The sequence below is a fragment of the Hyperolius riggenbachi genome, chromosome 4, assembly GCF_040937935.1.
Source record: "Hyperolius riggenbachi isolate aHypRig1 chromosome 4, aHypRig1.pri, whole genome shotgun sequence".
NCBI classification, from domain to species: Eukaryota; Metazoa; Chordata; class Amphibia; order Anura; family Hyperoliidae; genus Hyperolius; species Hyperolius riggenbachi.
Genome location: NC_090649.1, coordinates 266,680,361 through 266,693,434, shown reverse-complemented (window position 1 = coordinate 266,693,434; position 13,074 = coordinate 266,680,361). Strand labels below are relative to the sequence as shown.

Below are 13,074 nucleotides of genomic sequence, written 5' to 3'. Positions count from 1 at the left end.
ACCCTCAAAACTGCTATTAGCAACAGACTCAAACTGAAGACTCATGAAGGTCGGGGCAGCCCGACAAGGTCCAATTCCAGAGTCAGTCCACCCGAAACCGTCCTCATCGGAAACAGAAGCCACCGAAACATGCCCATCAGTACTACCAGTCTCAGTATAACACCCATCAGGACTGTGAACGCCAGAGAAGAAGCCATCGACACCCTCCAGACAATACCCACCACTTCCAAGGAGCATCCGAAAATACCAAACCTGCCACAATACCTGTTCGGAGTGTCCCTTATAACACAAAAGCCACCGTTGATCTTATACAGTGTACCAAGCAAAATTTCTCCCGGAATCTCCCAGAACCTTTTGAAGCTCCACAGAGATCCCAAGAGGGCAGAACAATCACCAGGCTCACATGGAGAATTACCAAGAACCCCTATGGAACCAATGACAATTCCGGATTCAGAATTACGAGGACACCCATCAAGATCAAGACTTTCAGGGACCACTTCTGGGCATGCAAGCAGGCAGGCCATATCAGAGCATGTCTCCACCGAGGAAGCATCTGAGTACGCTGGTAACCGAGGCACACTTGGGCTTTCTGGGTCACAGAGCACACTGGGGTACACCAGCACAGGAGAAACCTCAGGACATGTCGGGGAACTGCCAACCTCAGAGTCCAGCACGACAAGACCAAAACCAGTACCGGACAGAGAATCATCATGAGTGGAGGTCACAGGCACTGGACTTTCAAAAGAAGACTCGGATACAAATTCAGAAATTTCTGTGACAATAATATCATCATTGACTACATATGAGTGAAGCTCCATCAGAGCTGAAAAGGTAGCCAGCAAGGCAGCAATGCCTACGGAAGAGGGTAACACCTCAGAAGGACTTGGGGGGCAGGAGACATCTCCTACAAGTTCTGCACCCTTTGGGAGGAACTCGGAGACCTCCAGAACATCAAACAAGACCTCAGGAATATCATTTTTCAAGTTTTCTAAAAAGGATTCTGTACTATCCATGTTACAGGGCAAAACTGGAACTTTATTTTGAGAACAGGGCAGATGTCCCAGGGAAGGTTCCACCATAAACTGAGACTGAATTTCATCATCATGAGTGGAACATACAGGAATATTCCCTGAACCACACACTGACTCCCTAACTTTAATCTCGCTGCACCCAGAATTCTGCGTAGCAGTCAAACTAGCTTGCAACTCCAAAACTGCAGAAAGACAGGTAAAAATAGCAGCAATACCTAGACGAGCCTCTAGGGGCAGGGCAGGAGATATTGTACAAGACAATATTGACTCATCCAGAGTACAGGGTGGAGAGTCAGAACTTTCTTCAAAGCAAGAAAGGGACTCCAAAATGTCAGTGTGATTGGACATCATTTTGTTATTCATGGTACAGGGCAGGCTCAGAGAAACCCTCTCTGGACCCAGCAAAGACGCTTCAGAGTCAGATTCGCAAAACGAAAGTGCTGTCTCACTCTTAGACTCGGCTAACGATGTCGAATCCGAGGAGACAGAGCGCAAAATTTGCGAATCCAGGATCGCTTTAGGTTGTGAAACTGACGCTTCCCTAGCGCACATCTCTGCGATCTGCGGAGCAGACTGCAAAGCGTTTAGGACAGAAACACTGGAGCAACTGTCATCAGGCCACAGGCCCTCACAGGTGTGAACAGGGCGAGACAAAGGCGCATTTGCAGTAGAAATAGCGACAACATCAGGAAAAACTCTATTAGACATATTAATTTTACTTTTGACGCTGCACAGTCGAGAAACTTTCCCCATAGCAGGGTCACAGATGGAAGATCTCAAAGATCTGTTTCTAAATGACAAAGGATCCCACACATCCTTGAGGAAACCGGCAGACTCATGCCAATCACAATCTGCAGGAACATCCGAGAAACAGGCACCAGATCGCACAGATTCAAACCGCACACTGTCAGGAGAGAATCCTCCAGGATTCGCACAGGAATCAACCACAGCGGCATACTCATTCATTTCAGATTGCACAAAGACAAGACTCTCATGCTTTACCCCAGAAAAGCAGGAATAATCATCCGACAACGATGTCTCTTTATTGGAATCAATTGGTTGGTGTGTGTGCAACTCATCCAAAATCGTTTGCCATACATAGATCACCAGATCCATATCATCCTTGTCATATTCATCGGAATCAATCAGAAGGTACATAGAATCAAGACAAGCATTCAAGACATCTTCGCTTTTTGCGATGTAAAAATCGCAAAAGGCTTTCCAATCCAAATCGAATTCCTCCAGCAAGGCCCCAACATCCCAGGAAGCAAATGGGGGTTCAAACAGGCCAGTATCCAGATAATCTTCATAGGGGTGGAGTTCAGGAACAAGAACAGATTTTTTAACTGCTTTAATGTAGTGTGCGATCCTACCTATAGCAGGATCCACATAAGCTTTGGATTGGGGCAAAAAACCTGGAAACTGATCAGCAGATGCATTATAAACATCATTATCATACTGCATGGTTTTGCCCATTTCAGACTTGACAGAAATAACCTCTTGATTTGTGTTTGCTATGGGCAACGGATCTTTCCGCTGGGAAGCCTTCCTAGATCTTTTACGTTTAGACTTAGAGGCTTTGGATGGCTGCTTTGTGGATGAAAGAGTAGATGGAACAGCTGATTGAGCTGCTGACAACAACTCATTAAGGGGGTATGGTAATTGAGGTAATCTCAGCCAATTGTGAATTAAAAAGGCCAAGAATTCCAGGGGTCTTTGACTCAGGGTGGTATGATTTAACACATCATAACCCCACATTGACATTTCGCCCCCCAACAGAATGTAGACCATTTGGGCGGCCCAGGTAGGCACTGGGGTGCATTGGAATTCAGGGTTCGCTAACAGTTTCGTACACTCAGACAAAAATTCGTCTGCTGATTCAGGTTCAAGTTTTTTAAATCTCTTAAAGGTACAAGAGCCATATTCGTCAAAATCGTACAAATCGGAAATTCCGTCTACACTGGGGTTTTGGGTTTGGCTGGTCATTCTGTAACGATTGTGGAACTTTCTCCGTGATCAGCGCACAACGCGTGCGCTGACACGGTGGAAATCCTCCACAAGCGTATATTTGCAGGCACCCAGCAAAAGGTGCTACGCACCTGTAGAGGGAAATTCCTGTCGGCAGATGGCGCTGGGGAGTGCAGAGGAACCAATCCTCTGTACCTCCACAAGTGCCAGACAGGAATTGTACGAAGCGCAGAATGCAATCGCAAGAGAGGCGATTGCGAATGAGATTGAGCAAAGGGATAGGTTGTATGTGTGTGCGCCAATCCAGTCGCCACCCCGCGACCGCGCACACACAACAGCAGATACGAAATAGGAACGCGATTGCGAGAGGTGCGATCGCCAGACGTGACACTAGGCAGATCAAAATAGAATACGAGGGTAGCAAAGGCACAGCAAATACAATAAGGAGATACGGAAAATAACAACGCTAGCTAACCACGAACACCGCACTCATTCGCAACAGTGCACGCGGTTATGCGCGATCTCCACGTGATAAGCACAATAGAGACAAGCACGCCTAACTAACCATTAACAGACAAACATGAAACAGAGGACACGAGCGCTTGCTTAACGGTTACCTCACCGAGCCTGCAGCAAGCGTAGCGGAAGAGACAGGCACACGAAAACAGGGACAAACGAGAGATAGGATCCACAGCACTAGCGAAAAGTGGCTAGCGTGATCCAGGTACAGAGTAGCAGAACAGAAGGATCCCCAGCGCTAGCGAAAAGTAGCTAGCGCGATCCCAGAAGACAGAACAGAAGGATCCCCAGCGCTAGCGAAAAGTAGCTAGCGCGATCCCAGGAGACAGAACAGAAGAGATAGCTGGTAGCAACCGCTGCACCAGCTATACTCCAAGAACAGAGATCAGAACCATTTCCTGTCGACCACCATTGGGGCAGGACAATGGCAACAGGCAAGACAAGACAGAACAGGCAATACAGATAATACAACCTGACTGGGCTAGAAGGGGAGCCTAAAGCAACCCCCAGGAATTAACTATACTAGATAGCAATGGCTGACACTCCAGCAGTGTCCATCAGGAACAGACCATGGAAAGGAAATGACCAGCGAAGCATTGTGGGAAAGACATAGTACTTATAGTACACGCCTCCAATGAATGTGGCCAGGCAATTTGCATGACAACGTATGCAAATTCCTCTGCAAGCACAAGCTGCAAAACTGACAGAAACTCTTCTTTCCAGAGTCCTGCAGCATGCAAACCTACACAATGGTCAAAGGGCTGCCTGCCTGCACAGGCAGCTGAGCAAATCATCACATGTTCCTTAAGTATGTTATAACTCCAATTCATAACAGCAGAAAAAAAGTTTTGAAAGTTTTGAATGCAGGATTAGCATCTTTATCACTTAATACATTCAGACCAGTTGCTGTTGCAATTTTATTTTTATGGTGACAAAAAGGGGGGGGGGAGCTTAGGTGTTTTTGACTGATTGAGAAGACAAAATCAGGTAAAGATATAATCAAAGACTGATATAATATAGCAGTTTTGGGGCTGTATTTGTTTGTTTAGATAACCCCTTCTACTGCCATAGGCCTTGCAGCTGTGCTTGGTGATTACTGGAGACCAATGGATCCTTTTTCTGGCAGAATAATCATTTTATACAGTCAGTCCAAATGTAAATAAGGATGTTCTTGTTACAGTCTTTTTTGCTGAACACACTTCAATCAATCTTCTGGGCAGAGTTTTGTTCATAGACAAAATCTGACAGTTTTGTGTACTCCTCAGGGTCTAGCCCAGGGGTGTCAAACTCAATCACGTAAGGGGCAAAAATCTAAAATAAAATTGTCTAAGTCATTGGCAAAATTGTTTATTAACATTTAATATTAATTGAATAGTCTCAAAGTAAGTGGTGTAACTATAGTGACTATAGAGCCCGCCCCGCCCCCTTCCTTCTGGAGAGGTAGCTCATTGGAGCAGTTTAATATTTAACTGTTCTAGTGCTGTTTCTGGTCTCCTCTGATCTTCCTAACAGCCGCATGCTCTATGCTGTGTACCTACAGGCTCCTGAGGCATGTCATGTGTTTGGGAGAGAGAGGTAGGGAAGCATAGAGTGTGTGACTGCTGCGAAGCACAGAGGAGGCATCACACAACCCAGGATCATGTAAATATTACATTGCTCCACTGTGCTACTCTATGTGCAGGGATGTTCTTCTCTGGATGGGAAGGCAGTGTTTTGTTATTTTTTTATAGCTTACATTTAAAGCTCTGGAGGGCCACATAAAATGGAAAGGAGGGCCACATTTAGCCTGCGGGCCTTGTGTTTGACACCTGTGGTCTAACCTATGAAATTCCATAAGGTGCAGAGGAGCGTGTTATTACTTATAGAGAAACAGAGATGTGGAGGCATCAAACTGGTTGTTAAATATTCTTTCTTTGAGAAGGTAAAATGATGATTTGCGTCTCTCCCTTGCAGGAAAGGAATGGGTTAATAAGATTGTATTCCAACCAAATCTTAGGCCTGTTAAGAACATCTCTATACTTTGTGGCCTTACTATCTTTTCGAAAAAATAAACAAGTGTCAGTATGTTGCACTAAGAATGCTTAAAATACACCTGAACTGAGAGGGATATGGCCTGTCTGTCCTGCTGATCCTCTTCCTCTAATATTTTTAGACATAGACCCTGAACAAGCATGCAAATCAGATGTTTCTGACTGAAGTCTGACTGGATTAGCTGCATGCGTGATCCAGATGTGGAATCCAAAGATATCAGCAGTACCGCCAGGCAACTGGTATTGTTTAAAAGGAAATAAGTATCCCTCTCAGTTCAGGTGTACTTTAAGGCTGTCCTTGGGTTACTGTGATGTTTAAAAAAGGCCCAATACCCCTTTGCTAGACACAGACTTAAAAAAAGGGCATTGCAGGTGCCTTGGAAAGAAGGGTGCTGGTTATTTTGGTGGTAGTGGTGGTGGTGGGGGGGAGTTGTATGGCTCATCCAAAATATAAATCGTCCACACCTCATAGCAGGGGAGGACTGGGGCCTTTTGGCCTGTAGGGAAAGTACAAACTAGAGGCCCGTTTTCACCGCAGCCCCAGCCCAAATGATGTCACACATGCGCCCCACGTGCTATATGCCGACGGTCACGTGGGGCGCCAATGCAGAAATACAGCAAGGACACTTGAGGGACAGCATGTCAGGTAAAGTATAATGCACAGGCATCAGGGGGCACATAATATATTTTGAGGGGCAATGGCCCGGGTTTCCATCACATTCATCGTTCGTGAGATCTGAGATTTCCCAGCATCTCAGATCAATACATTCAACTAATTTCCACCCGAAATCAGTCAAATCATCGATTGGGTATGTTTGTGGCAGCACAAGTTTTCATCTGATTCAATAATAATTATCGAAAAGATTGGTGGATCGGCCAGCCCTAAATCATTAAATGAGAGGCAGCCTGGGGGGAAATCTCCCCCCTCCCCCCCCCCTGGCCAGTCTTCCCCTGCCTCATAGCCTTTTGACATCCCTCTTGGATAACCCGGATTTTGGTATAGGTCTAGGGGCTAATTCCTTATTTGCCTGGATTTAAAATTTGGCCTCAGATTCGCCATACCCTTAGCTCTAATGATATCAAAAGACAGATCTGAATTGGGGAATTGGGGAACCTAGATGTCAGACCAGAGGTAAAATGGTTTATATGAAGACAGATTAGACATTTTTATACTTCTCTCACTCCTAGATCAGACATTTATAGAGGTTCGACCCACTACGAATTCTTCTGTTCCTCCTCCGTATCGATGGAGCATAACATTTCACTACTATACTCTGAATTGATCTCCTCCATTACCACATCACAGCTACTCCAGGTTAACAATAAATGGGACCACAACCTGGGTCAAACCCTGGAAAGCAAAAGTTGGGAAAATATTTTTTCTTTGATTAATAAATCCACAATTTCTCCTTCTTTTCAGGAATGAAACTACAGACTCTTTGCCAGATGGTATAGGTGTCCTACACAAACAGTCAAATACAAACAGGATGAAATGGATTTATGTTGGAGGTGTCAGCCGGAGGTGGGGACTTACCTTCATATTTGGTAGCTTTGTTCCTTTTTACGACCTTTCTGGAAGTTGATCTTTGACCTCAATGAATCTCTGTACTTGGAAAAAACTATGTTTTAAGTCTGACATTGCCTTATTAAACTTCCTACCAGGAAAGATCTCACATGCTAAGAAAAACCTTACAGGTACACTCATGATTGTTGCTAAATTATTGATAGCCTGTAACTGGAAAAGTACCTCAGTACCCACTCTATTGCAAGTTTTTATTGAACTTAATGATATATGTAGGCTGGATGACGGCCTTTATTAAAGTGCTCCTGACCATACAGAAGCATTTGTACAAAAATGGACCGTTTGGTACGAGTATAGAGATTCTGATGAGGCTAAGGCTCTAATTCAGTGATGGCTAACCTTGGCACTCCAGCTGTGACAAAACTACAAATCCCATCATGCCTCTGCCTCCCTGAGTTATGCTTAGAGCTGTCAGAGTATTGCAATGTCTCATGGGACTTGTAGTTCCACCACAGCTGGAGTGCCAAGGTTAGCCATCACTGCTCTAATTAATTGACCTTTATAATTATACACCTACATAACATCTAGGCTCCATTATTTGTGCTAGGTACCTATACAAAAAACATTCATAATCAGGGCTATGACCTTCTTTATGAGACTGTCTTCGTTTGATGTCTGGTTTGAAGTGCTGGATCTTCTTCTTCTTCTTTTTCTTTTTTTTCCTCCCTTTTTCTTCTTTTTACTTTACTGTTTGTTTGTCTGACTCAGTTTGTCATTCTAATCTTCTCTGATGTTTTCTCTTTTCTAACTGGTGGATGAGGTTTACGATACTGATGCATATAACTATATTAGCTTCTAATTTTTGAGTAAGGGCTGGTGCACACCAAGAGCGCTTCTGAGAGCTTTTTGAAATGCTAGCACTTCGAAAAGCACTTGGCTAATGTATCTGTATGGAATTAATCACACCATAGAGAAGTGATTTTTTTCTCAAATGCAAACGCAGCCCTGCAGCATTTTGGAGGCGATTTAGCCTAAAAAACGCTAGAACAGAGTGATTTTCCAAGTGTTTTTTAAAAAAATGTTTTTCATTTCCAGCTCAATCTGTACAAACAAGGAAAAATTGCTACACCAAAATGCACTGAAGATTGCTGCATACTCTATAAAATCACTTCATAAATGCTAAACATTTACGATTATGCTAGCGTTTTTTGGTGTACACTGGCCCTTAATTTGCTTTCTCTTATGGTTATTACTTCAGAAGAACACTAGTTTGGTTACTATAGCTTTAGGCTTGGTCTTTCTTGAAGGGTCATATCTTACAATTTGCATATTGTCATAAACTTGGTATATCACTTTTATGTAATATCCAAATTTTATTTTGATTGTACATCTGTCTCTTCTACTAGTGTACTTTTTCCTTGCTATTGTACTTTTGTACCTTTCTTATTACTTAATACAATGTTTTATTACAAATAATAAATAAATAAAATAGAAATGTAATCATATGGTAAATTGTTGTGCAATCCCAGATGAGAATGCAGAGAAATGAGCACTTAATTGGTGTCTGTCTGTGGCTAAAGTTATGGATTTAAGAATTTTTGTGACTATACCAATATGAAATTTAGTTATGATTGTATTAGCTGTATTTATAATGATATGATTCTGTTAACTTCCTGTAAAAATGTGTAATTTTTTACGATTACATTTAGGACATCTATGGCAGTCAATGCAAAATTCAGAATTTTCACCTTCAATCTCTGGTGGGTGGCTAACCTCTCTACGTTGGGGTGAATTGATAGCTCCAGCTGTACTTTGAAATCCACATACAGTATAGGAACAGCTAACAGGTGGTGAAAAGGTAGTAGTAAACAAATCTCGGTCTTCTATGTGGGGTTAGTGTGTTTATGTATTTTCAGTAGTCTCTGTCTGAATGTTATAACCTCTGTATTATTTTCTTTTCAGACCTAGGTCTGTTTTTTTCTGTACATCTAATGAGCCTAAGGTATCAATGTTAGTTTTGTAGAATATACATGGATTACTTTTTTGACTTTATCATACATTAACCTAGAACATTTTCCTAATCATGCATTGTTTTACATGCATTGTGTTCATTAAAAGAAATTATATAATCCAGTTTCATTCAAATTTTGCACCTGTACCTTGCATTTGCATTCTGTCTAAGGCATTACTTTGTTTGTGCTGAGCTGTATGGCTCCTGTTCTATGTAGTATTGCTGATCAGCAGGTTATTCACAAATCATCCATTTAGTTTGTCTAAATTGCACATGATACACAATGTTAAGTGGTTAGGTTATCATTTTCCCTTTTTGTCTTGCATTTATATTTAGCAGATTGACATAGTACATTTGAACAGGAGCTTGTTGACCTAACAGCAGTTGAGCCTTTGGTGTTTCTGTTCTTTCTGGCCTTCTGTACTTGCTAAGCATAAGAATTAGCATATTATTTAAGGCACAGTTTTGGTGCGTGGCATTCTGTTTTCCTATGCAAAGCTGTCTCAAAGCTGTATTACTAAAGTTGAATAAGAAACTATGGGTTTGATTCAATAACAATAGCGCAGCGTAACAGCATGAGTTAGCTACTGTTAGGTGCGATAGTGAATCACCATGCCTTAATGAGGTCTCACTGCATGCTACGCACGCTAGTGGCATCGTAGCATGCGTAATCAGAATCAGTCAGGGGAGCGGGAACTCAGTGCTCGCTGCTAGTAACTTAACGTCCGCTCCACTCCTCCCGCTCTGAGCCCCTTCGGGTCTAGTCACATTAAAGGATGTGATCTACGCACTCTAATTGGCCCAACAGGCTGTCTGTCAAGTGACAGGCAGCCTATTCGGCCAATCAGAGTGCGAGGATCACGTCCATTAATGTGACAAAACCCGAAGGGGCTCAGGGTGGCAGGAGTGGAGCGGACGTTAAGTTACTAGCGTTCACTATGCAGCAATACGCATGCTACTCTGCCACTAGTGCGTTTAGTGTGCAGGGAGCCCTCATTAAGGGACGCTGATTCATTAGCACACCTAACAGTAGCTAACTTGTGCTGTTACGCTGCACTATTGTTAGTGAATGAAGCTGTATGTATGTGGATATTCACAGAGATATTTATTGTGCACCTTGTTGCTCATGGCTTTTGTATAAAGTTTAATAGCATGGTCAAAAAAGAGAGTTACAGTTGAACCATCAGTAAACTATAGATCTGGTAAGTTGTGTCACCAAATATTTAGTATGTGACTTTGAGCGCACTTTTGTGTGTTTTGTGTGATTAGAAATCATGAATCTGTACATTACAATTATAAATAAGAAGTTCCAGATAATTGGAGCTGGATTTTTATAGTCATTGCCATTGTCCAGCTCTAAATTTTCAGAATGCATTTTAAGTTACAGCAGCATTTTTCAACCTTTTTAGAGTGCAGGAAGCCTACAAAAATGTTGGATCTCAGGGGATTTCTGCACAAAAGTTATATTTACAGATCATCTCATTGACACAATGAAAGCTTTTGACATTGATTTGCATTCCATATGTACATACTGAATAATATCTATATATTTTTTTATTTTGACCACCATATTAATATACTCCACTGATTTTATGAGTTTCTCTTTTTACCTACGAATACAATATCCCAGATTTTTGCTGCACAAATAATCGATTATTGTTCAAACCAGGGATCTGTAGACATGAAATTCACCTATAATTGAAATGAGAGGATTTCTGTCCTGAAGCATTTTAGGTGAGAACAATGTTGCTTACGCATGCAAGAAGTGAAAAGTGAAGACAAATGTTCACAGCTTTTCTGTGACTAACAGCATACTCTTTAGTTGCAGCTCAGTGGGGAGAAAGGGCACCCCATTCACATCAATGCAAATTTTCTCTATTGGTGCCAACTGTATAAAAGGGTGCAGCAAAAATATTAATCTTTAATTTTCATTTCCACACCAACGATATTGATTACAATAACCCATTATTTAACAAATAATAATTTCTAAAACTATATAATTATTTCTAAAACATTTTCCTACGCTTTCTCAGAAAAAATGCACACGCACAGTGAATCTCAACCTATCTATTATCAGACTGAAGTTCAGGACCAGATTTACCATGAAGCACTTTAGGCAGGTGCCTACAAGTGCCTGATAATGGATGGGCAGCTCCTTCCCTTTCCCTAGTGCCTCCCTCCTTACCTATGCTGAGTCCCGAGCCAAGGATAAATGAGAGTTTAGTCTCCACTGACGAGATCTCCCTTCAGTTGGGAGCACCACTAATACTGAGGGTACCGCTGGCTACCTAATACTAAGTAACACCTGTAGCTACCTATGATGGGTAAGGGAGAAGTGACAGCTGGGTCAGCAAGCACACTTGCCGTGCAGTTCAGGTTTGTAGCTTCATGGAGGGCGAAGACTAGGGTGCCAGGACATCTGTGCCTATAGGCTCCTGTGATGTAAACTTGAGCCTGCTGAAGCTCACCAAATTCCTCCTCTTTTCTTAAAGTCAGGCTCACATGATGAACATAAACTTCAGAGAAGTGGATTTTTCACACATTTGAGAAAGAAGAAGAGCCAAAACATATTAACAAATGCCATGGAAAAGCCAAAATGTCATCAAAAAGAAAAAGATATATCCATATAGCGTAAAGTCAGATATCTAAACAATCCATAGAGTATCATAAATCAATCTTTATTGATCAGGGACATATCCCAAGAAAAGCAATTCAAACCAAAGCAAACAGTGCAGTACAGAAGTAATAGAATGCATCAATAATATCCACATATGATAATAAGTCTGAAGACATCGTTATCCAAGATATGCAGACAGGGCATAAACTGTAGGGATTCACAATACAAAATAAATCTAAATAACTAAACATCCTCTGTAAGAATGATGAAATGTAAAGACGTAACTCATCAAAGGTGTCCTGAATTTTACCACCATTCTCGCCATTCCTCACATGTATTGCAGCTAACATTGCTTCAGCAGAGGTTTCTCACATACTCAGCTGCTAAAATACCCTTTATTGTGGCTGGGTTGACACAAAAAAGCTTACAGCAGTGGGTGAAAGGACAAGTCTGACAGCTGTTTCGCAGGGTATTTTAGCAGCTGTGCCCATCTCCTTCCTCTCTTCTGTTTGAAATCGTGGACTATGCTGCAGGTAAGCCCAGTGTGGCAGTATCCAGCCCTGCCCCCTTTTGTGCAAGTGCTTGTTTCTCTTCACATTCGCGTTTCTCACATACTCTTGCAATGGGAGTGAGGCAAAATAATGTATTACTTTATTCTGAAAATCTCCCAGATATTTCACAATTATTAAAACGTGCAGATATCCTTCCTCACTTAGCAAGTCCAAGTAGCAGATTTCCATGTGCAACATGGTTTTTCCAAAGACTCAGCCTTCTTTAAAGTCCTAGGGTCTTGTCGCATGAAGTCAGAACATTTTCCCCTGGCCCTTGAAGAGACTTGTTCAAGTTATTCATGTGTTGAAAAATGCCAGCGAAGTAGGCCAGCTTTTAAAACTTTTCTTCATCGTAGCAAAATGTGGCCTACTAATTTGCTGGAAGTATTCTTGAAATCCACTTTTCAGTTCAGATATTCAGTTAATAATTGGTCCTCTGCTAGCCCATGACATTTCAGTATGTATAGTAGAAGTGTATTGCATTTAATCTTTGCCTGTGTTATCACACAGTTTATAAACATTCTTGAATTAACTAATTATTTAACTAACTTTGTTACATCATTCAGTATGTTTTTTTTATTTAATTACTTGAAGACCGCCCCACACCAATGGACGTGGCCGCGGCGGCACCCCCAGGACCGTCTAATGCCAATTGGCGTCAAGTCCTGGGACTGCAGTTTGCAGGAGATTGTGCGCAGCCGGCTCGGGGCGGAGCTCCGCCCCGTCTTCGTCTTCAGTCTCACCGCTCGGGAGACTGTTAGACAGTAAAACCGCCATCTATAAGGTAGTACAGCGCTGCGATCAGGATAGGGGTTGCGATCAGAC

At 42.2% G+C, this 13,074-nt stretch overlaps 1 long non-coding RNA gene across 1 annotated transcript in view; it reads left to right on the top strand.

The window, feature by feature from the left end:
• Positions 1–13,074, top strand: part of LOC137570716 (uncharacterized) — a 109,379-nt gene that overhangs the window by 11,601 nt on the left and 84,704 nt on the right. Inside the window, exons 2-3 of the long non-coding RNA XR_011031153.1 lie at positions 6,969–7,070; positions 8,780–8,928. This is a non-coding gene — a long non-coding RNA (uncharacterized lncRNA). The remainder of the gene's footprint in view (positions 1–6,968; positions 7,071–8,779; positions 8,929–13,074) is intronic.